The 21,692-nt window shown below is 43.6% G+C and overlaps 1 long non-coding RNA gene and 1 pseudogene across 1 annotated transcript; one reads left to right on the top strand and one right to left on the bottom strand.

The window, feature by feature from the left end:
- Positions 1-368: 368 nt before the first annotated feature.
- LOC127493585 (uncharacterized) lies at positions 369-18,952 on the bottom strand. The gene is made up of 3 exons (XR_011380279.1): positions 18,487-18,952; positions 17,593-18,330; positions 369-4,627 (listed from the first exon to the last, which is right to left on the bottom strand). It is a non-coding gene; the product is annotated as an uncharacterized lncRNA (long non-coding RNA).
- Positions 4,621-12,641, top strand: LOC127493584 (large ribosomal subunit protein eL15-like; annotated as a pseudogene).
- Positions 18,953-21,692: the final 2,740 nt, after the last annotated feature.

Genomic DNA, 21,692 nt, shown 5'->3' with positions numbered 1-21,692 from the left:
AAAGCCAAGAGCCAGGAGCCTCCTCTAGGTCTCCCATATGGGTGCAGGAACCCAAGGACTGGGACCATATTCTGCTGCTTTCCCAGGCCATAGAAGCAAGTGGGATCAGAAGTGGAGCAACCGGGACTTGAATTAGCGTCCATATGGGATGCTGGCACTGCAGGCTTGGGCTTTAACCTACTGTACCACAGTGCCAGCCTCTCATATTTATTTTTAAAAAGTTTATGAGGTTATTGCCATACTATTGAAAAATCCAAGTGAAGATTTTTATATTTCAGATGCAGTTCTCTGATACAGTTCTAATTTTCAGCAAACCCACCCTGATTCCAAAGCTCTAATCAAATGAGTAAAATTGTATAATAAGATTATATTTTCTTTTTATAATTATTTTTTCATGTACTTGTAAGGCAGAGTTACAGAGAGTGGAGAGAGAGAGAGAGAAAGAGAGAGAGAGAGAGAAAGAAAGAAAGAGAGAAAGAGAATCTTCCATCCACTGGTTTACTCCCCAAATGGCCACAACAGCCAGAGCTGGGCTAGACTGAAGCCAGGAGACAGGAGCTTCTTCCAGGTCTCTCACATGGCCCAAGCACTTGGGCCTTCTTTTGCTGCTTTTCCCAAGCTATTAATAGGGAGCTGGATCAGAGGTTGAGCAGCTGGGACTCTAACAGGTGCCAGTATGAGATGCTGGTATTGCAGGTGGAGGCTTAACCTGCTATAGTACATCGCAGGTCCCAATATATTTTCTATTGTGTTAAGTAATTAACAATAATCTTATTTTTCCTACATTTCTGACTTTCCCAAGATAAACATGTTTAGGGCATTGACTTCCTTCAGATAAGAAATGTGATCCTAAGTGGTATGCAGTTTTCCATTATTTAATTTGAGTTCTTATTTAGAACGGATCTAGCTCAGACTCTTACTAGGTGTTGCAGTCTATATCTGAATGCACATGAAATGTGCAACATGCTTCTGTGCTTTTATGAAAATTTTGTTAGAGCCTAAATTTCATACTAATCATTCTTACATCTACATTTTTTTCCATATGAATGAAAAATACTATACACAGTATAGTGAAAAGGAAATCTTTTGTCTAGCCATAGCTTCTGAATGGTTTCCCTACCTAGAAATGACCACCAGTCCCAGTTCCTAATGTAGCCTTTTCAAAGATATTCAGTGTATTTCTCCCATATAAGAAAGCAAAACTTGAATACACGTTATTTCATTTGATCCTCATAAAAATCTTGTAAGTTAGGTAAAAGAGGTTTTCTCCTAAGACAGACACAAAAATAAAGGCACAGAGAAGTTCATCATTGTAACTCTATTCTACAACTAATATGTTGATGACGCCATCAGTTAAGTCTTTATTGAGTGTCTGTTGTCACATTGAGTCAGGGGCTAGGTCCAGTACTCAAGTTCAGAAGAGTTATACTTCAGTCTTGTTTCTATTGCCTGGGAGTGGTTCTTGAATGCCTCAGTTTAAAAAACTGAACAAAATTCTAGCAGGTTTTTAATCCAATTTGCTGTTTCATAGGGAAATCTTAATGCATAGAGTCTCATATACCCTGCAACATTCTGCAACAGCCAGGGACAATGAGAAGAGAAAAGTCAAGGCAATCTTCTAACATTTGGCGTTTGTATATTAGGTTTACATATTTTCACTTTAGTGATTTCTTAGGATACTTATACTAGTAAAGGAAATATTGCTGTTGGTTTAATGTTTTACCCTGCTAACGCACCCCACCCTTACATGATCTTAGTGACTAATAGGATTCTCTTACCATATGTAAATTCCACTTACCAGCTTTTTTATGTGTGTTTTCTGGTAATTTGCAATCGTAGACAAAAATCAGACTAAAGAATTTCGTAAAATAAATGAGAATCAGCAACTATGTGGTTGCAGTTTAATTTTTAAATTGGCCTGGCACAACGGCCTCACCTAAGAGTCATGTGCTGGTTATGCTCCCTGCTGGTAGAGGGCCCTCCCTTGTGGCCCACAGTGACTCAGACGGCAGCTGCAAGAACAGGAAGCTGGGGTTCATGTGACAAGACTCCAGCCTTTACCAGAGCAAACAGACCAGGTAAGATGTCTCCCCCGAGACCCTCCCAGTTTCATATTTCCCAGTTTTATGTTGCATCTCAGGGATTTTTTTTTTTCCTCCCTCAGACTGCTCTGTGTTTTCTCTTTGACCTAATGCCATGTGTGGCGAAATGCTGTCCAGAAGAGCCTGCTGAGAATTTTGTCTGGGCCTGCCTCCTTGAATAAGCCAACAATCTGCACACCAAGAATGGAAAAAATGTTTCCATGCTTCAGAGATTCCTGAACACTCTCTTTCCAAAATGAATCAGTTCCTTCTAGTGGGGAAAATGAAGACATCAGCATTCAGCATTCAGCAGTCCATTTCTAGATTTCACAAGAGACCACACATCTTCACAGATTCTTGGAGGTTTTCTTCACCAGATTTAGATCATTGTTTCCCAAAGTGTAATCTGAGGGCCAACTGCATTGGAATCATCTAGATGAAGGTATCATTATCTTTATGGAAAGACCGGGTAATCTATGTTTTTAACAAGTGCTAGAACTCATTTTTGTTCACAGAAAGCAAAGCAGCATTCACAGGCCACAGTGGGTAACAAGCAGAGTTGGAGTGTTATTTGTGCTTCCCTGTCCCCACCCCTGAATTCCCTCTCCCAGTCAAAATGTCATTTTGATAATGTTGTTTGGTCACTGTAGAAGGAAATAGGGGAAAGAGTAGGAAGGAGCCAAGGAACCAATGATGTTCTCTCTATTACATTGGTGTGGTAAACAGGATGAATTTTAGAAAGCAATGGAACAGAGTGCTTAAAAATCACTCACAAAGGTTTTGAGAAACAAATCCCCTTCTCCCCATTCTAATTAAATAGATATGGTGCTGGGCCTGGGAACCTACATTTGTAAAAAACGCTGTAGAAGTGTGACCCACTGAAAATTGTGGGTCTGCTTCCAGAAGTAGGTGTTCATACAAAATCATTTATTTGTAGCTATTAAGGAGAGTAGGCAAATTCATTTCCATGACTAGGGGAAAATCCTGCTTTTAGGGGAACATTTTAGGGACATGAATATGCAGGAAGGAAGTTCTTGTCATTGCGTGGAGGGGTGGTTACAAATTCACACAGGCATGGTTCAGAATTCTAGTCCAGAAGCCAGTATTGCGGTGTAGCGGATTTAGTTCATGTCCCGGCTGCTCTACTTCCAGTCTAGCTCCCTGTTAACGCTCCTGGGAAAGCAGTTTAAGATGGTCCAAGTACTTGAACCTCTGCATCCATGTGGGAGAACTGATGAAGCTCTTGGCTCCTGCTTTCGCCTAGCCCAGTCCTGGTTGTTGTGGCCATTTGGAGAGTGAACCAGCTGGGGGAAGATTCTCTCCTTCTCTCTCTGTCATACTGACTTTCAAAAAAAAAAAAAAAAAAAAAAAAAAAGCTCCAACATAGGTTGAATGTTATGGTAATAAGACTCAAGCTCCTGCTAGGGTAGTATTAAAATGAAGTAAAGAGTGACCTTTGGATACCTTGTGACCCATCTGTGCTGGCCTTGCTCTTGCAGTGGAGTCTGGACCAGTCCAGAGTGGCTGGTGATTGAATCTCTCTTTGGAATGTGACTGAAAACCTGAAAGACAACTTTGGAGAAAATCAGATGCTTTTAGGGTCTTGAAATAGAAATAAGTCACAAATAAAGACCTTTGAGCTGCTCAGGGCATTACACAGTAGAGTATCACTTATTTAATGTACTGTGTACTCAGGTCTAGAGCTGTAAGCTGTAAGTCCCCCTTCTTTCTTTTTTTAAAAACAGGGTTTATTTTTTTATTTTGAAAGTCAGTTACAGAGAGAGAGAGAGGGAGAAAGAGAGATCTTCCATCTGCTGGTCAACTCCTCAAATAACCACAATGGCTGGAGCTGGGCTGGTCTGAAGCAAGGAGCCAGGAGACTCTTATAGTCTCCCACATGGATGCAGGGGCCCGAGCACTTGGGCCATCCTCTGCAGCTTTTCCCAGAAACATTATCAGGTAGCTGGATTGGAAGTGGACCAGATGGGACTTGATCCAGCACCCATAAGAGATGTATTGCAGGCTCTACTGGCTATGGTACAATGCCAGCCCCTGTAAGTCCCTTTTTGGCAGCTATTTTTTAAGCAGCTTCAAACAAAGAAAAACCAAGTTCAATAACCCAACATTCTTGACAATAAGAAGACATATGAGGGTTTTCTAATGAGCCAGCATTTTGTTTTAGTACCTTCTGTGCTTCTCTTTAAACAGGATATATTTTTATTCGAGCAATTATATATATAAATATTAAAGATTTATTTGTATTTATTTGAAAGAATTAGAGAGAGAGGTCTTCCATCTGCTGCTTCACTCCTCAAATGGCTGCAATGGCCGGAGTTGAGCTGATCCAAAGTCAAGAGCTAGGAGCTCCTTTCCAGTCTCCCACGTGGGTGCAGGAGCCCAAGGACTTGGGCCATCTTCTATTGCTTTCCCAGGCCATAGTAGAGAGCTGGATTGGAAGTGGAACAGCTGGGACTAGAACTGGCACTCATTTGGGATGTCAGCACTTCAGGCCAGGGCTTTAATCTGCTGCACCACAGCGCTGGCCCCTCAAGAGTAATTATTAAAAAAAAAAGAGTAATTATATTGGTCAACATCTCCACAAACAAGCAAGCCATCTAACAGGAATAATACTTACACGATTCCATCATTAGTTAGATAATATTAATGAATTATATAATTAATAACATGAATGTTATTAATAGAATATGAGTCATATTAGTGAATCTATTATATTAATGATATTAATTATTTATTAGTGAATAAGAACTTCTTTGCATTTTCGCACTAAAAAACATGTGGAAAGGAAGTTTTTTTCACTTTTTTCTCTATGACTTATTTATTTAATTTGAAAGGGAAAGCAACAGAAAGAGGGAGAGACATAGAAAGATTTTCTTTTATTTATTTATTTTATTTTTTGACAGGCAGAGTGGACAGTGAGAGAGAGAGACAGAGAGAAAGGTCTTCCTTTGCTGTTGGTTCACTCCCCAATGGCCGCCGCGGCTGGTGCACTGTGGCCCGCGCACCGTGCTGATCCTATGGCAGGAGCCAGGTACTTATCCTGGTCTCCCATGCGGGTGCAGGGCCCAAGTACTTGGGCCTTCTTCCACTGCACTCCCTGTCCACAGCAGAGAGCTGGCCTGGAAGAGGGGCAACTGGGACAGAATCTGGTGCCCCGAACCTGGTGTGCCGGCGCCACAAGGCGGAGGATTAGCCTACTGAGCCACAGCACTAGCCAGAAAGATTTTCTATCTGCTGTCTACTCCCTGAATTCTCATAAGAACTGGGGCTGGGCCAGCCTGAAGCCAGGAAACCGGGATTGAGTTAGGATATAATCATGGTGGCTTTTCAGGTGATGCACATTCTTTACAACAGTTTTTTCTAAGTGTTGCTTTTGGTATGTCCTTCTGTCACTCTTATGCTCAAAAATTTCAATGTAACTTCACTATAGAATTCCCTTGTCTAGGCCTTGGATCCCATGGGCTCAATCCATTTTCCCACCTTTACTTATACAACTGTATTTCACCTGTCTATTTTAGCTCAGTGATCTCTTACCTTTCCTCAAATGTACCATAAAGTTTCTATTTACTAAAGTTCCCTCTCTGTATTGTCTAGATTTAAGGCTCAATTCAATATATCTTTTTGGTGAAATCTTTAAAAACATTTTAAAAAATATTTATTTTGGGGATCAGTGCTGTGGCATAGCCAGTAAAGCTGCTGCCTTAGATGCTGACATCCCATTTGGACACTGGTTCAAGTCCCTGTTGCCAAACGTCAGATTCAACTCCCTGCTAATGATCCTGGGAAAGCAGTGGAAGATGGCCTGAGTACTTGGGCCCTTGCACTCATGTGAGAGACCCAGAAGAAGCTCCTGGCTCATGGCTTCAGATTGGCCCAGCTCCGACCATTGCAGCCTTTTTGGTAGTGAACCAATGGATGGAAGATTCTCTCTCTCTCTCGCTCTCCCTCCCCCCTCCCTCTCTCCCCCTTTAACTCTGCCTTTCAAATAAATAAATAAATATATTTTTTAAGGATTTATTTATTTATTTGAAAGGCAGATTTACAGAGAGGCAGAGGCAGAGAGAGAGAAAGGTCTTCCACCCGCTGGTTCACTCCCTAGGTGGCTAAAATAGCTGGAGCTGTGTTGATTTGAAGCCAGGAGCCAGGAGCTTCCTCTGGGTCTCCCACATGCGTGTAGGGGCTCAAGCACTTGGGCCATCTTGTACTGCTTTCCCAGGCCATAGCAGAGAGCTGGATCGGAAGTGGAGCAGCCGGGACTCGAACTGGTGCTCATATGGGATGCTGACACAGCAGACTGGGCTATAATCTGCTGCACCACAGAGCCAGCCCCATAAATAAATAAATCTTACAATTAATTTTGATAGAGTCACAGAGAAAAAGGGAGAGATCTTCCATCTTTTGGTTCACTCCCCAGATAACCACAATGGCCTGTACTGGGCCAGGCCAAAGACTGGAGTCAGAAGCTTCATCCGGGTCTCTCACATATGTGGAAAGGGCCCAGACACTTGGGCTATCTTCTACTGCTTTTCCCAGGTCATTAGCAGGGAGCTGGATTGGAATTGGAGCAGCCAGGACTTGAACCAGTGACCATATGGGATGCTGGTGTTGCGGGCAGTGGCTTAATTCACTTTGCTACAAAGGTGGCCTCAGTTGGTAGAGGTTTACATTGATACTTTTTGGGGAGAACACTTTGAAGAATTACTCCACAATAAGCCCTTTTGTATGTTCACAAAAATGTATGATCTATGCAGGCATGGTGGTACAGCAGGTTAAGCCACCACTTGTGATGCCTACATCTCCTATCTGAGTGCCAGCACTACTGCTCCTGATCCAGCCTCCTGCTAATGCATCCTAGAAGGCAGCAAGTGTCAATTCAAGTACTTTGAGTTTCTGCCACCAAGGGAGAAGTAAATGAAGTTCTGGGCTTCTGATTTTGGCCTGGTCCATCCCTGGTAATTGCAGGCATTTGGGAAGTGAACCAGCAGATAAAAGATCTCTCTTTGTTTCTGTCTCCTCTCTCTCTGTTTCTCTTTCTCTCTCTCCTTGCCTTTCAAAGTAGATGAAAATAAATAAACAAAACAAAGTATGATAAGGATGTTTGCTTAGTCTTTGACTAGAAAAACATTGGAAACAACCTATCAAATGGAGTAATGGTTAAATTGTGATGCATCCTGTGGCATAACATGCAATTATTAAAAACAAAGAGATGCTAAATGAGTTGATGATAAATGAGTTGGTGCCTGCAACACCAGCATCCCATATGGGCACCGGTTCAAGTCCCGGCTGCTCCAGTTCCAATCCAGCTCCCTGCTAATGGCCTGGCAGTGCATAAACTTCCTATATGTTGGTAGCCATCAGAGGTAAGCCAGGATGGATGCATACAAGTACATTCAGGAGCTGTGAAGGAAGGAGCAGTCAGAAGTGATGTACTTTCTCCCAGGGATCCACTGTTGACTGTACCACCAGCTCTCTCTGCCCCACCGGAACTCCACTCCACCCAGCCTGACAAAGTCCACACACTAGGATACCAGCCTAGACAAGGTTACATCACATGTAGGATTCATATGCACCATGGTGGCTACAAGGGCCCAGTTTCTAAGGGTCCAACATGTAGCCTGTCCATCTTGATGTTAACCAGCTAAAGTTTACTCAAAGCCTTCAGTCTGTAGCTGAGGAACCAGCTGGACACCACTGTGGGACTCTAAGAGTCCTGAATTCTTGCTGAGTTGGTGAAGATTTCACATAGAAATTATTTGAGGTTATCTGCATTGATCCATTCTATAAAAGTATCAGAAGAAATCATGGGGCCAGTGTTGTGACATAGTGGGTTAAGCTGCTGCCTGTGATGTCAGCATCCCACATGAGCATGAGCTCCTGTCCTGGCTGCTCGTCCTCTAACCCAGCTCCCTGCTTATGTGCCTGGGAAAGCAGCAGAAGAAGGCCATGTGGGAGACCCAGAAGAAGCTCCTGGCTCCTGGTTTTGGCCTGGCCCAGCCCCGGCTGTTGCAACCATCTGGGAAGTGAATGAGTAGATGGAAATCTTTCCCTCTTTCTTTCTGTAATTCAGCCTTTCGAGTAAATAAATAAATTTTTAAAAGAAATGAAAAGAAATCCTGACACCCAGTGGATCACCAAACCAGTTCACAAACACAGGGAAATGCTTTGGCTGACATCTGCAGGTCACAGGAGTCCTGGCCCTGGAAAGGATACAAGGTCCACCACACAGTTGGATTTTCTTGTTGTGCAGCCCGGAGAAGGCGCAATGCCTTCCAGCTGCACCATTACCACTAATACAAGCAATGTTTGTAAAATTCATACCTAATAAAGCATTTAAGGCAACATATCTGCTTAAAGGGGTTATTTGTCCACTAAAACTAGTCTGCAGATAATTTAACGAATGCTTTGCCAAATTATGAAAGTTAAGGTGCAATAATGTTTGAAGACTAAATGATGGTGTATCTTGTATCTTGTTTCTAATAAGATGAGCTTCAGATTTACTATATCTTATTAAGAATTTATATGTCAGTGTTGTTTAAACATTCTGGGTTGCTTTAATAGGTGTAAAATAAATTCATTTTTTTTAAAAAGAAAGATTAATTTATTTTTATTTGAAAGGCAGAGTTACAGAGAGAGATCTTTAATCCACTGGTTCACTCTCCAAATGACAACAATAGCCAGGTTTGGGTCAGGCTGAAGCCAGGAGCCGGGAGCCAGGATTTTCATCCTGGTTTCCCATGTGGATGCAGGGACCCAAGCACTTAGGCCATCTTCCACTGCTTTCCCCAGGCACATTAGCAGGGAGCTAGATGGGAAGTCAAACAGCCAAGATATGAACCAGCACCCTTATGTGATGTTGGCATCGTAGGCTGTGGCTTAACCTGCTGTGTAAGAGTGCCAGCCCTAAAATAAATTCTTTAAAAGGCAAGGCAGGGGGAACAGTGTGAGAACTCAAGAGCATTGGTAACAGTTTTGAAAGTGTAGTCTCCAAGAATTTTCAGAATTGTCTCTAAATTAAAAAATATTGTCTTTAAAAAATTTAACGTATATATTTAACTAATTTACTCCTTTGTTCACAGGAAAAAAATAAATCTAACATTTCCATAAAATGGGAAGTATACTTTATAAAATCGTGCAAGTGGCTTTTTCCTGGGCATACTGAAAATATAGTGGGACTAGTACTGTGGTATAGTGGTTTAAGCTGCTGCCTGCAATGCCAGCATCCCGTAGGGGCACTGGTTTGAGTCCCAGCTGCTCCACTTTCCATCCAGCTCCCTGCTAATGTGTCTCATAAAGCAGCAGCTGAAGATGACCCAAGTCCTTAGGCCTCTGTACCTATGTGGGATATTCCCGGTCCTGGCTTCAGTCTGGCCTACCCCTAGCTGTTGTGGTCATTTGGAGAGTTAACCAGTGGATGGAAGATTTCTTGCTCTGTCTTTTCCTCTGTGTAACTATACCTTTCAAATAAACAAATCTCTTAAAAATATATGTTAATATATGGTACAGATGATTTTCCGATTTAGCCATTAGATGTCGCTCAACAGCTAGAAAGTGGAAGAAACTGGTTGTGTATTTTAAAGCTCTTTCTTGGTCTTCCAGGGATGACTCAGACCCACTGTCTCTGGGTTTGCTCAGACATGTACTGGTATTTGTATGTCACTATAGTGCTGCATGTGACAAGCCCTTGGCCATCCAGAGAGCTGGTTCTCCAAATACCTTAATTTTATCATTTAAGTCAACATATAGTTCTTTTTTAATAGATTTAATTTGGAAGTTAGTGTAACAGAGAGACAGAGACAGAGACAGAGAGAGATCTCCCATCTGTTGGTTCACTCCCCAGATGGCTGCAACAGCCAGCACTAGGCTAGACCCAAGCTGGCTTCATCCAGGTCTCCCACAGGGTGGCAGGGGTCCAAGCCCTCAGGCCATCTTCTGCTGCTTTCCCCAGGCTATTAACAGGGAGCTGAATCAGAAGTGGAGCAGCTAAGGATGCTGCATTGCAGGCAGTGGCTTAACCTGCTATGCCACAACACCATCCCCAACATTTAGTTCTTGCTACATACAGATATCAATTGCACTCCATGGCAAATTCCCACTCATCTTAAGACCAAGCTCAAATGTCACTGCCTCTCTGGACCCTTCTCTTTTTCCTCCCTAACCTAGAACTGTGGAAAACCTTTGCCACAGTACTTTTGTGTTATATTTGTTTACAAACCTGTCTCCCCAAATTCTAGAAAATACCCTTTAAAAATAAAAAATATTTATTTGGTTAGTTATTTGAAAGCCAAAGTGACAGAGAGAGGGGGAGAGACAGAGAACCAGATCTTCCACATTTGCTGGTTCACTCCCTAAATGGCCACAATGGCCAGAGGTGGTCCAAGCTGAAGCCAGGAGCCAAACACTGTCAAATTAATCTCCAGAAAATGCATCTCTTTCTGGCTTACTCCCCTGCTATAAACTTTTCACTGGATCTCTTCTAGTTACAGAGAAAAGATTAAATTTACATTCAAAGTTTAAAAAAATGAACAACTGCACTTAATTTTTTTTTGACAAGCAGAGTTAATGAGAGAGAGAGAGAGAGACAGAGAGAAAGGTCTTCCTTCCATTGGTTCACCCCCCAAATACCCGCCATGGCTGGTGCTGCGGTGATCCAAAGCCAGGAGCCAGGCACTTCCTCTAGTTCTCCCATGCGGGTGCAGGGCCCAAGCACTTGGGCCATCCTCCACTGCCTTCCCGGGCCACAGCAGAGAGCTGGACTGGAAGAGGAGCAACTGGAACAGAATCCAGTGCCCCAAAATGTACTTAATAATTTTTAAAATGTCTTCTTAGACTGGTTAAAATAGCTAAAGCAAAACATTTAGATTTGGCCAAAAATCCTTTATATGTGTGTGTGTGTGTGTGTATGTGTGTGTGTATGTGTGTGTATAACGCACATGTTTATTTTACAATTTACTTATGAAATCCTGTCATTTGCAGTAAACAATTTTTTAAAAGATTTATTTATGTATTTGAGAGGCTTAGTTAGAAACAGAGAGAGAGACAGGTAGAGAGAGCCAGGTCTTCCATCCGCTGGTTCACTCCCCAGCTGGCTGCAACGACTGGAGGTGAGCTGATCCAAAACCAGGAGCCAGGAGCTTCTTCCTGGTCTTCCACGTGGGTACAGGAGCCCAAGGACTTGGGCCATCTTCCACTGTTTTCCCAGGCCACAGCAGAGAGATGGATCAGAAGTGAAGCAGCCAGGACTTGAACCAGCACCCATATGGGATGCCGGCACTGCAGGTGGCTCCTGTATAGGATGCTGGCACTGCAGGTGGCGGCTACACCACAGCCCTGGCCCCAGCAATCTTTAAATTATGTTTATTATATTTCTTTATAACAATTTTTTTTTTTTTTTTTGACAGGCAGAGTGGACAGTGAGAGAGAGACAGAGAGAGAAAGGTCTTCCTTTTGCCGCTGGTTCACCCTCCAATGGCCGCCGCTGCAGCCGGCGCACCGCGCTGATCCTGGCAGGAGCCAGGAGCCAGGTGCTTTTCCTGGTCTCCCATGGGTTGCAGGGCCCAAGCACCTGGGCCATCCTCCACTGCACTCCCTGGCCATAGCAGAGAGCTGGCCTGGAAGAGGGGCAACCGGGACAGAATCCGGCGCCCCAACCGGGACTAGAACCCGGTGTGCCGGCGCCGCAAGGTGGAGGATTAGCCTATTGAGCCACGGCGCCGGCTCTCTTTATAACAATTTAAAACCCTTCTACCTTAACCTATGTCCTTGTTATAATATAGATGTGTTAGTTGTATCTGTTTCTTCTTAAAGTGGTGGCCAACAAAATTATTTAAATGTATTTTATTTTTATGCTACAGACATCGTTCCTCCTACCTTCACCATATTACCCCCTTCCTGAAGACATCTTGTGATCATAGTACAACAGAGCTGATGTTCCACAACTCAAAGAGAGTTTACACATACACATAGAACATTTTAAGAATCGTTCATCAGTCACAATTCTGTGCTCTGTTTTGACAAGAATAGCTAAAGATGGGTTTTCCATGGAACTCCAGTGAAGGCTTTACTAGAGGGAAGTAAAAGGCACACCATGAAACCCAGGAGAAGAAAGTTCATGCCAGGTTAACGGTTAACAGTCCATAAGCCAATATATGGATTAGATATGAAATGAGAAGGAGCCGGTGCTGTGGCTCAATAGGCTAATCCTCCGCCTTGCAGTGCCGGCACACTGGGTTCTAGTCCCGGTCAGGGCGCCGGATTCTGTCCCAGTTGCCCCTCTTCCTGGCCAGCTCTCTGCTATGGCCCGGGAGTGCAGTGGAGGATGGCCCAAATGCTTGGGCCCTGCACCCGCATGGGAGACCAGGAGAAGCATCTGGCTCCTGCCTTCGGATCAGCACGATGCGCCGGCCACAGCGCGCCGGCTGCGGCAGCCACTGGAGGGTGAACCAACAGCAAAAAGGAAGACCTTTCTCTCTGTCTCTCTCTCTCACTGTCCACTCTGCCTGTCCAAAAAAAAAAAAAAAAAAAAAAAAAGAGAGAGAGAAGGAATATCAGTAGCACGGATGCATTTTTGGCAGACTTTAGTAAAGGAAGGGGAATGTTGCCCTGAGGATGGGGTGGTGGGTGGGAGGGGGGTTGAGACCAAAAGTGACAGCTGGTAGGTGGGTGATTAAATGCCCACTTATGCCATTAACAACCTGTGGGAAGTCCCTCGACTCCACAGAAGATATCTATTTGACTGTTAAATTGACATTCTTTGCCATATCTCTTTCTTCCCTCTGTGGGTAGGGAAAAATGTCTTGGCATTCACTACCTACAAACCTTGCCATTCAGAACACTGATATTTATACTTGAAGAATGCCTTAAAATCATTTTTAACTACTTGTGTATTTTGCATCCTGCACAAGGAAACTGAGGCATGGCCTACAACGTTTGCACAAAGTTAAGTGTTCCAACCTCACACAACATTTCTGAACAACATCTTGAGTGTAATCATGTTCTCATAATGAACTTTGGTTTCATCAGATGAAGGTTGAATTATAGCATTGCACTTTTATTTACCCACCAATGGATTACTTAGCATATATTTCTGAGGCAGGGACTTGATGTAGTAATTAAGACATCCCTTGGAGGGGCTGATGCTGTGGCACAGCAGATTAAAGCTCTGGCCTGAAGTGCCGGCATCCCATATGGGCACCGGTTCTAGTCCTAGCTGCTCCTTTTCTGGTCAGCTCTCTGATATGGCCTGGGAAAGCAGTGGAAGATGGCCCACGTCCTTGGGCCCTATACCCACGTGGGAGACCCGGAGGAGGCTGCTGGCTCCTGACTTCGATTAGGCTCAGCTCTGGCCATTGTGGCCATCTGTGGAGTGAACCAGCGGATGGAAGACCTCTCTCTGTTTCTACCTCTCTTTGGAACTGCCTTTCAAATAAGTAAAATAAATCTTAAAAAAAAATAAAGACATCCCTTACATGATAGAGTGCCAGGGTTCCAGGTTCCTGCTAATGCACGCCCTGGAAGGCAGCAGGAGTTGGCTCACATACATGGGTACCTGCCACCCACAGGGAAGACCCACACTGAATTCTGGGTTCCTGTCTTTGTCCTGGGCCATGGTTGTATGCATTTGGGGAGTAAACAAGTACAAGGAAGGAAATCACTCTCTGTCTCTGCCTTTAAAATTAAAAATAATTAAATCATTTAAAGAGTTATCATTTTTATAGATCAAAAAAGCCTTTCAGCAAAAGGCTCCTATTTGCCTCTTTTATGCTTGTTGTCAGGAAATGAGAAGTCCAGTTAAATCCTAAATATTCCTCACTGCCTCAACAATAGACCTAAAACAATAGCAGACAAATACAATTAGAATTATGGGGAAGAAACACATTGAAAACATGCAGTGCAGTCTGCGCCATGGTTCAATAGGCTAATCCTCCCCCTGCGGCGCCGGCACACCGGGTTCTAGTCCCAGTCGGGGCGCCGGATTCTGTCCCGGTTGTCCCTCTTCCAGGCCAGCTCTCTGCTGTGGCCAGGAGTGCAGTGGAGGATGGCCCAGGTGCTTGGGCCCTGCACCCGCATGGGAGACCAGCAGGAAGTACCTGGCTCCTGGCTTCGCCATCTGCAGTGCACCGGCCGCGGCGGCCATTGGAGGGTGAACCAACGGCAAAGGAAAACCTTTCTCTCTCTCTCTCTCTCACTGTCCACTCTGCCTGTCAAAAAAAAAAAAAATAAGTGAATAAATAAGTAATCTTTAAAAAAAAAAAAAACATGAAGTGCTGGTGCAAGCATGGTAGGGGCCAGAAGTACATGTGGCGCCAGTAGTAGAAGAGATCATATCTTTTTGAGGCGGAAGTCGTGGTTGCTTTAATCAGGGTAGTGGCAGGGATGGCCCTAATAAAAGTGACAGGAGCAACAACAACCATTTCCTAGGGGAGGCTGCAGGAATCTTAGAGGTGGTGGTAGAGGTTTTGGATGAGGGCATGCCCTCAGAGGCTTTAACAAAAGCCATGCCGACAAAGGCTGCATCCCTGCGAAAATACTGTGGTTTATAAATGTACTGCAGATGAAAATAAAGTCAGTTACTTCCAAGTTTCTGATTATTTAGAAAACAAAGAACAAATTGGGATAATGGATGGAGTGTCTGAACAACTTTGAGATTTTCATTTTTCAGTTATATTGTCAGAAAACATGAAGACATCTTCCTTTAAGAAACGCAGTTTGGAATGGACGTTGTGGGGCAGTGGGTTAAGCCACTGATAGGATGCCTGCATCCCACATTGGAGTGCTAGTTCAAATCCTAGTTACTTTGCTTCCAATTCAGCCTTTGGCTAGTGTGACTGGTAGGCAGCAGATGATGTCTCATGTACTTAAGTCCCTGTTACCCACATGGGAAACCTAGATGGAGTTCCTAGTTTCTGACTTTGGCCTGGCCCAGCCCACCAGTTGTGGGCATTTGGGGAGTGAACCAGCTAATGTAAGATCTCTCTCCTTCTCTATCATTCTGCCTTTTAAAGTATTAATCAAATAAAAAACTTTCATTTTATTTGAAAAGCAGAGAGACAGAGAGACAAAATGACAGAGACTGAGCTAGGTCTGTCAATTTTGCTCTAAAAGAGCATGAACAATGTTATAATGCTTTTTACAGTATCTGGCACTCTGTGGGTCCTAAATAAATTGACAGGAGTTTTCATGTGAAGTATAGTTGAATTTTTAAAATGGAATATTTTGGCCAGCACCGCGGCTCAATAGGCTAATCCTCCGCCTTGTGGCACTGGCACACCGGGTTCTAGTCCTGGTCGGGGCGCTGGATTCTGTCCCGGTTGACCCTCTTCCAGGCCAGCTCTCTGCTGTGGCCCGGGAGTACAGTGGAGGATGGCCCAAGTCCTTGGGCCCTGCACCCCATGGGAGACCAGGATAAGTACCTGGCTCCTGCCATCGGATCAGCGCGGTGCGCGGGCCGCAGCACGTTGGCCGCAGTGGCCATTGGAGGGTGAACCAATGGCAAAGGAAGACCTTTCTCTCTGTCTCTCTCTCTCACTGTCCACTCTGCCTGTCAAAAATAAAAATAAAATAAAATGGAATATTTTATTCCTTAAAAAAAGAAATGCAGGGCCAGTGCTGTGACACGGTGGGTTAACGCCCTGGGCTGAAGCACCGGCATCCATATGGGCACTGGTTCTAGTCCCGGCTGCTCCACTTCCCATCCAGCTCTCTGCTATGGCTGGCGCACCGCACTGATCCGAAGCCAGGAGCCAGGTGCTTCTCCTGGTCTCCCATGCAGGTGCAGGGCCCAAGCACTTGGGCCATCCTCCACTGCACTCCCAGGCCATAGCAGAGAGCCGGCCTGGAAGAGGGGCAACTGGGACAGAATCTGGCGCCCTGACTGGGACTAGAACCCGGTGTGCCGGTGCTGCAGGCAGAGGATTAGGCTATTGAGCCATGGTGCCGGCATCTGTTCTCTTTTTTTAAAAGTTTCATTTATTTATTTGAAAGGCAGAGTGACAGATGGGGAGAGACATTCCACCTGGGTCTTCCACATGGGTAACAGAGACCTAAGCACTTGGGCCATCATCTGATGCTTTTCTAGATACATTAAGCAGAGGCTGGATCAGAAATGGGCTTGAACCAGCTTTATGAAATGAGCTACAGGTGTCCCAGGAGGTGGCTTAACCTTCTGTGCCACAGTGCTTGCCCCAGAGTTCTCATTGTTTGTGATGCGTGATGATCTCCTACCTTGGCATGCTTGTGGGGTGGCAAGGAGGCCAATATATGTGGCCTACTTGGAGCAAGGAGGAAAAGAGTAGGAATTGAGATCAAGGATGCACTGCGGCTAAATCATGTTTTACTTGGATCTGATATGGGTAACTCAGGCCGTCTTTGATGTGTTTTGAGCAGAGGATTACCTGGATGCTGTATAAAAAACAGAAATCCAGCAGGTGGGGCAGAGGGTGGGGTCCTATAAGAGACAAGCTGAGGGGACTATTGCAGAAGGCCAGGCAAGAGAAGATGATGGCTTGGACTGTGGTGGTATAGAAGGAAGTGGTGAGAAAGGCTTGGATTCTGAAACATTTTAAAGATAAAGTCAACAGATTTTGAATGTGGGATTCAAAAGAAAGAAGATTCAGGAGACTACAGATTTTTGGTTTGAACTGTTGGAAGAATGGAATTCCTGGTAACTAAAGTGGGGAATGGATGTATATGTATATGTATATGTATATGTATATGTATATGTATATGTATATGTATATGTATATAACTTGCATTTACTTGTTATCTTTGTCTCCTCTCAATAGTGCCTTCATGACCAGAACCTCAATAAATATAATGTTCATAGCTAATATTTAACTAGATTTTATGTGTCACGTTTGATTTAACTAATGTAAATATTCAGTTGAATGCTTTAATGAACATTTATGAGGAAACTTCAAAAATTCATGGAAAATAAAATTAAAAGATGTTTGTTTTCCTGCTAAAAGTTGAAATCCACATATCACTTTTTCATAATATCCATTTTCCATGAACTTTTTGGAGATCCTGTCATGTATTTCATCATTTAGTTTTTATACAAAAGTAGGTGAGAAGTAATGTTGTTATCTTATTTATACATAGGGACACTATGCCCCATAGAAGTTAAAGAAATTGTTTAAGGCTACATGGCTAGTAAAGAGGAAAGTTGAGGTTCTTTTTTTTTATTTTTGTAAGTTTTCTCCCGAGGTAGCTCCTTACTTTTTCTTTACAAATTATTTTTTAAGTTTTGAAGTGGTGACAGAGTCACATAGTTTAAAATTGAAAAAAAAAAAAAAAACACAAAGTTTCTCTTTAAAATTTGTTTCAGCTCTCTCCTTTCCTTCCCCTCCCACATGCAGTCTAATTAGTTTTTATTATAATTATTATTAATTTAGTTGAGAGGTAAATTTACAGACAGAAAGAGGGAGAGACACAGAAAAAGGTCTTTCATCCACTAGTTCAGTCCCCAAGTGGCCACAATGGCCAGAACTAGGCCTACCTGAAGCCAGAAGCAGGAGCTTCTTCCAGGTCTCCCAAGCACTTGAGCCATCTTCCACTGTTTTCCCAGGCCACAAGCAAAGCGCTGGATCCAAAGAGGAGCAGTGAGGACACAAACCAGCACCCATTTGGAATGCCAGCAGCACAGGTGGAGGCTTAGCCTACTACTCCACAGTGCCAGCCTCCTAATTAGTTTCTTGAGTATTCTTCCCTAGGTATTCTTGCTTCCTAAGCAAGCAAATATGAAATAAACATATCTCTCCCCCACACAAACATATACATACTTTTTGTTTTCACAAGGGGTAACATCCTTTATACCCTGCCCTGTATCTTGCTTTTCCACTTGGGTACCTGTTCATGTGGTTTTAACATTACTTATTTAATTAATCCCCTATTGATGAATACTTCATACATTCCTAGTCATTTGTTACTCTAAACAGTACTGCAGTAAAGCCATGAGTCACTTTGCATGTATGCCATTTTGCAAAGATGAAAGCTGGTATTATAACTGAGAATCATTTGGTTTATTTTTTAAGATTTATTTATTTATTTGAAAGCAGCTAGAGAAAGAGAGAGATCTTCCATCTGCTGTTTCACTCCTCAAATGGTCATACAATCACTGGGGATAGGTCAAACCGAAGCCAGGAGCCTAGAACTCCATCAGGATCTCCCACACGGGTGCAGGGGTCCACACACTTGAGCCATCTTCTGCTGCTTTCCCAGGTGCATTTGCACAGAGCTGGATCAGAAATGGAGCAACCAGCATCGTAAGTAGTGGTCCAACCCACTGTGCCACTATGTCTGAGTTGAAAATCCTTAATCTGTACACCACACTGCTCCCCAATATGTTCTGATGGATTTGAAAAGATGATTCTTCTTAATATTGTGAACATACCTAGGCTGTAGCCTTTTGTGTGTCTCAGCTCCTGGACCCAAGTGCAGCCCCCTCCTGAATACCTGGGAAGTTCATCAACATTCAGTCTCCTCAGGTGATCTTCTCTAGGAACATCATGACCTGGAAGATAGAGTTGAAAAAAAGGAATAATGAACTACAAGTTTCTGGTTTGCAGGTGTAAGGTAAATGCATTTCGGGTAGTAACTCAGAAGGTGACCATGTCTATGTGTAGCAATGGAAAGCCTTTTCCCAAGTGAGACAATGATCTGCCTCTTACAGAGATTGATCCTCTGCTAGCTTCTTGAGCAATACATCACCTCATTGTGTGTGATATTTAACACGGGTCGTTTTTGTCTTGCATAACATTTCGTTGTGCATGGGACTAACTTTGCTCTAGATCTGAGTCATTTCCTGTTAAAATTTGACACGTAGCCTGTGGTGCTAAGTTTACTGGTCTCATGATGATGTGGATGAGTAACTCAGGGACTCTGCCTAGCTGTGAACTTTACTCTAATTTGTGTTGCAAAGACATATACTCCTCTGTGAACTTTCACCTAGATAGGATTCCCTGAAATTATTAATAGTACTGCTGATAGTCCTAATCATCCTTTTTATTCTATTGATATTTCACATATCTAAATATATCGTAAGTGTTATTAGTACATTCATTTAAAGTTAAAGCCACTCTTTTCCATCTTAGCCATAGAAAATGGCACTCATTTATCTTTCTTGCTTTGGTCATAATTAATGCTGAGTCCTTACCAAATATTACTCTAAGCTCTTTCAGAAATACTCTCCATTAATAAATAGAGGAGGCTCAGTATTATCATTTATAAGTGAGGGGGTTGAAGTTCAGAGAATTAAGTAACTTGGTAAAGGTAGCACAGTTACTAGATAGGGAAACAGAGCCACTACAGTCTGGCTCTGGAGCCCATATTGTTAGCCATGAACTTATCAGGACACAAAGGCCGCCATCTCTATTGCTGCTATTTTTCTTTCACACCTGACCCAAACAACCTTATTTCTCTTTCTTGCCTACCTAACATCACCTCTACCTACTAACTTCTTAGCCCTAACCTGGCTAAGTTTGGGAACTAGTTGTCAGAACACACTGGCCCATGATTCCCTGACTGGGAAGTGATGACATTAACAATTGCTCTGTAATAGTTGAGCACATTTCAGTGAATGGCACAGCCTTGTGTAGTGGCTAAAATTGCTGATAGGGGAGTCAGACCACGTCTTGGGATAGGTTTGTGTTCCTGGGAGGCAATTGACATGATCCCCAATGTGTGATAAAGACCAGATTTAAATCAAAGAACACTCATTATTCCACCTCTGCCTTCCTGGAGTTATATATATTCTTTAAAGTGTATTTGTGGGGTCAGTGCTGTGGCATAGTGGGTAAAGCTGCTGTGGGCACTGCCAGCATCCCTGATGGGCATTGGTTCTAGTCCTGGCTGCTCCACTTCCATTCCAGCTCTCTGCTATGGCCTGGGAAAGCAGTAGAAGATGGCCCAAGTGCTTGGGCCCCGGCACCCACGTGGGAGACTCAGAGGAAGCTCCTTGCTCCTGGCTTCAGATTGGCACAGCTCTGGCCATTGTGGCCAACTGGGGAGTGAACCAGCAGATGGAAGTTCTCTCTCTCTCTGCCTCTGCCTCTAACTGTCCCTTTCAAATACATAATTTTTTTAAAAAATATATTTGTTTATTCTTGTCTACTTGAAAGCAGTGTGAGAGCAAGAGACAGACAGAGAAAGAGAGAGAGCGAGAGAGAGAGATCTTGCATTTGCTGGCTTACTCACCAAATGCCCTCCACAGCCAGGACTGGATCAGACCCGTCAGGAACCAGATACTCCGTTCAGCTCTCCCACATGTGAGTCAGAGCCATCATCTGCTGCCTCCCAGTATGCATTAGCAGGGAGGTAGGATCAAAAGCAGAGTTGCTGGATCTCGAACCAGTATCCCAGTACAGGACATGGTTGTCCCAAGCAGGGGCCCCACACACTGTGCCACAATGCCCACCCTGAGATTTCAGATTTCAAACTTCTTTGAGGTTTTCTTGGTAGCCCAGACAAAACTAGTCCTATCTTTTCAAAATAGCTCTCCTTCCTGAATATTTCTTGAGTCCTTGCTGGATTTCTCTTCAATTCATCTTCCACATTGCTGCCCGACACCTCATAATCCCTACACAAACTCAGTCAGTGGTTGTCCAATATCGCATTCAGAATAAAGGTTAATCTTCTGGCTCATCACAATTATCTGATTTCAGCCTCTGTAGTCGCTGCTCCCTGGCAGACTCTAGTGTGTGGGACATTTTGTTAGGGAATCTCCTGGGAAGAAGAAAGAGAGAAAGCATGTAAGGTTGGGCAGAAGGAGAAGTTGAGTTGCAATGTAGTCACAACAAGGACCTCCTCTGACCCTGCGGGAATCTCTGGCCCTTCTTAGTTGTCCTGAGTGGAGATGGGGACAGGTCTGGCCCGTGTAACAAGGTAACAATCAACCACTAGCTGTGAGAGGTAGGCATATTTCAGAAATTCTTTTAATCAAAAATTTCAGAAAGCCTTTTAATGTGTCATTTACTGATGCCTTTGAGAGCTGATACTTTTCTCAGTGACTTCTATGAGACTTAACTTTTCTAAGTGACTTCTTTATCTCATGTTATGGGTCATGGCTATTTCTGGCTGCTGTCTAAATCTAGTCATTCCTCAGTGTTTTCTTAGACTGTTCTTTTCTTTCTGAACTTTCTCCCTTGACATATCACCTAACCCCTAACTCCAATTATCACTCCCAAGATGATGATTCCTAAATTGACCTTCCCTAGCCTGAACTTTCTGTGCATCTAGGGCCAATGTGTGCTCAGAAGCCTTGACAGGCAAACAGAAGACCCAGGCTGAGATAGGCAAGGTATAGGCTGGAGTGATGCCAGGGTCTTAAGAGACAATGTGCCCGCCCCTGCCGGGGACTGCACAGCCTGTGTGGGGTGAACAGAGCATTCTTTGGTAAGACTTATTTTTTTAAATTTATTTTTAAGAAAGCTTTTCTTTGATAAATATAAATTTCATAGGTACAGCTTTTGGAATATAGTAGTTCTTCCCCCCCATATCCGCCCTCCCACCCCCATTCCCGTCTCACCTCCTACTCCTCCCATCCCATTGGTAAGACTTATTTTGTTAAAAAAAAAAAAAAAAAAAGGAATTCTTGGCAAA

The sequence above is a fragment of the Oryctolagus cuniculus genome, chromosome 1 (assembly GCF_964237555.1).
Source record: "Oryctolagus cuniculus chromosome 1, mOryCun1.1, whole genome shotgun sequence".
In the NCBI taxonomy this organism is placed as follows: Eukaryota; Metazoa; Chordata; class Mammalia; order Lagomorpha; family Leporidae; genus Oryctolagus; species Oryctolagus cuniculus.
The sequence above is the reverse complement of the archived record's forward strand: the minus strand, read 5'-3'. Positions and strand labels throughout refer to the sequence as shown.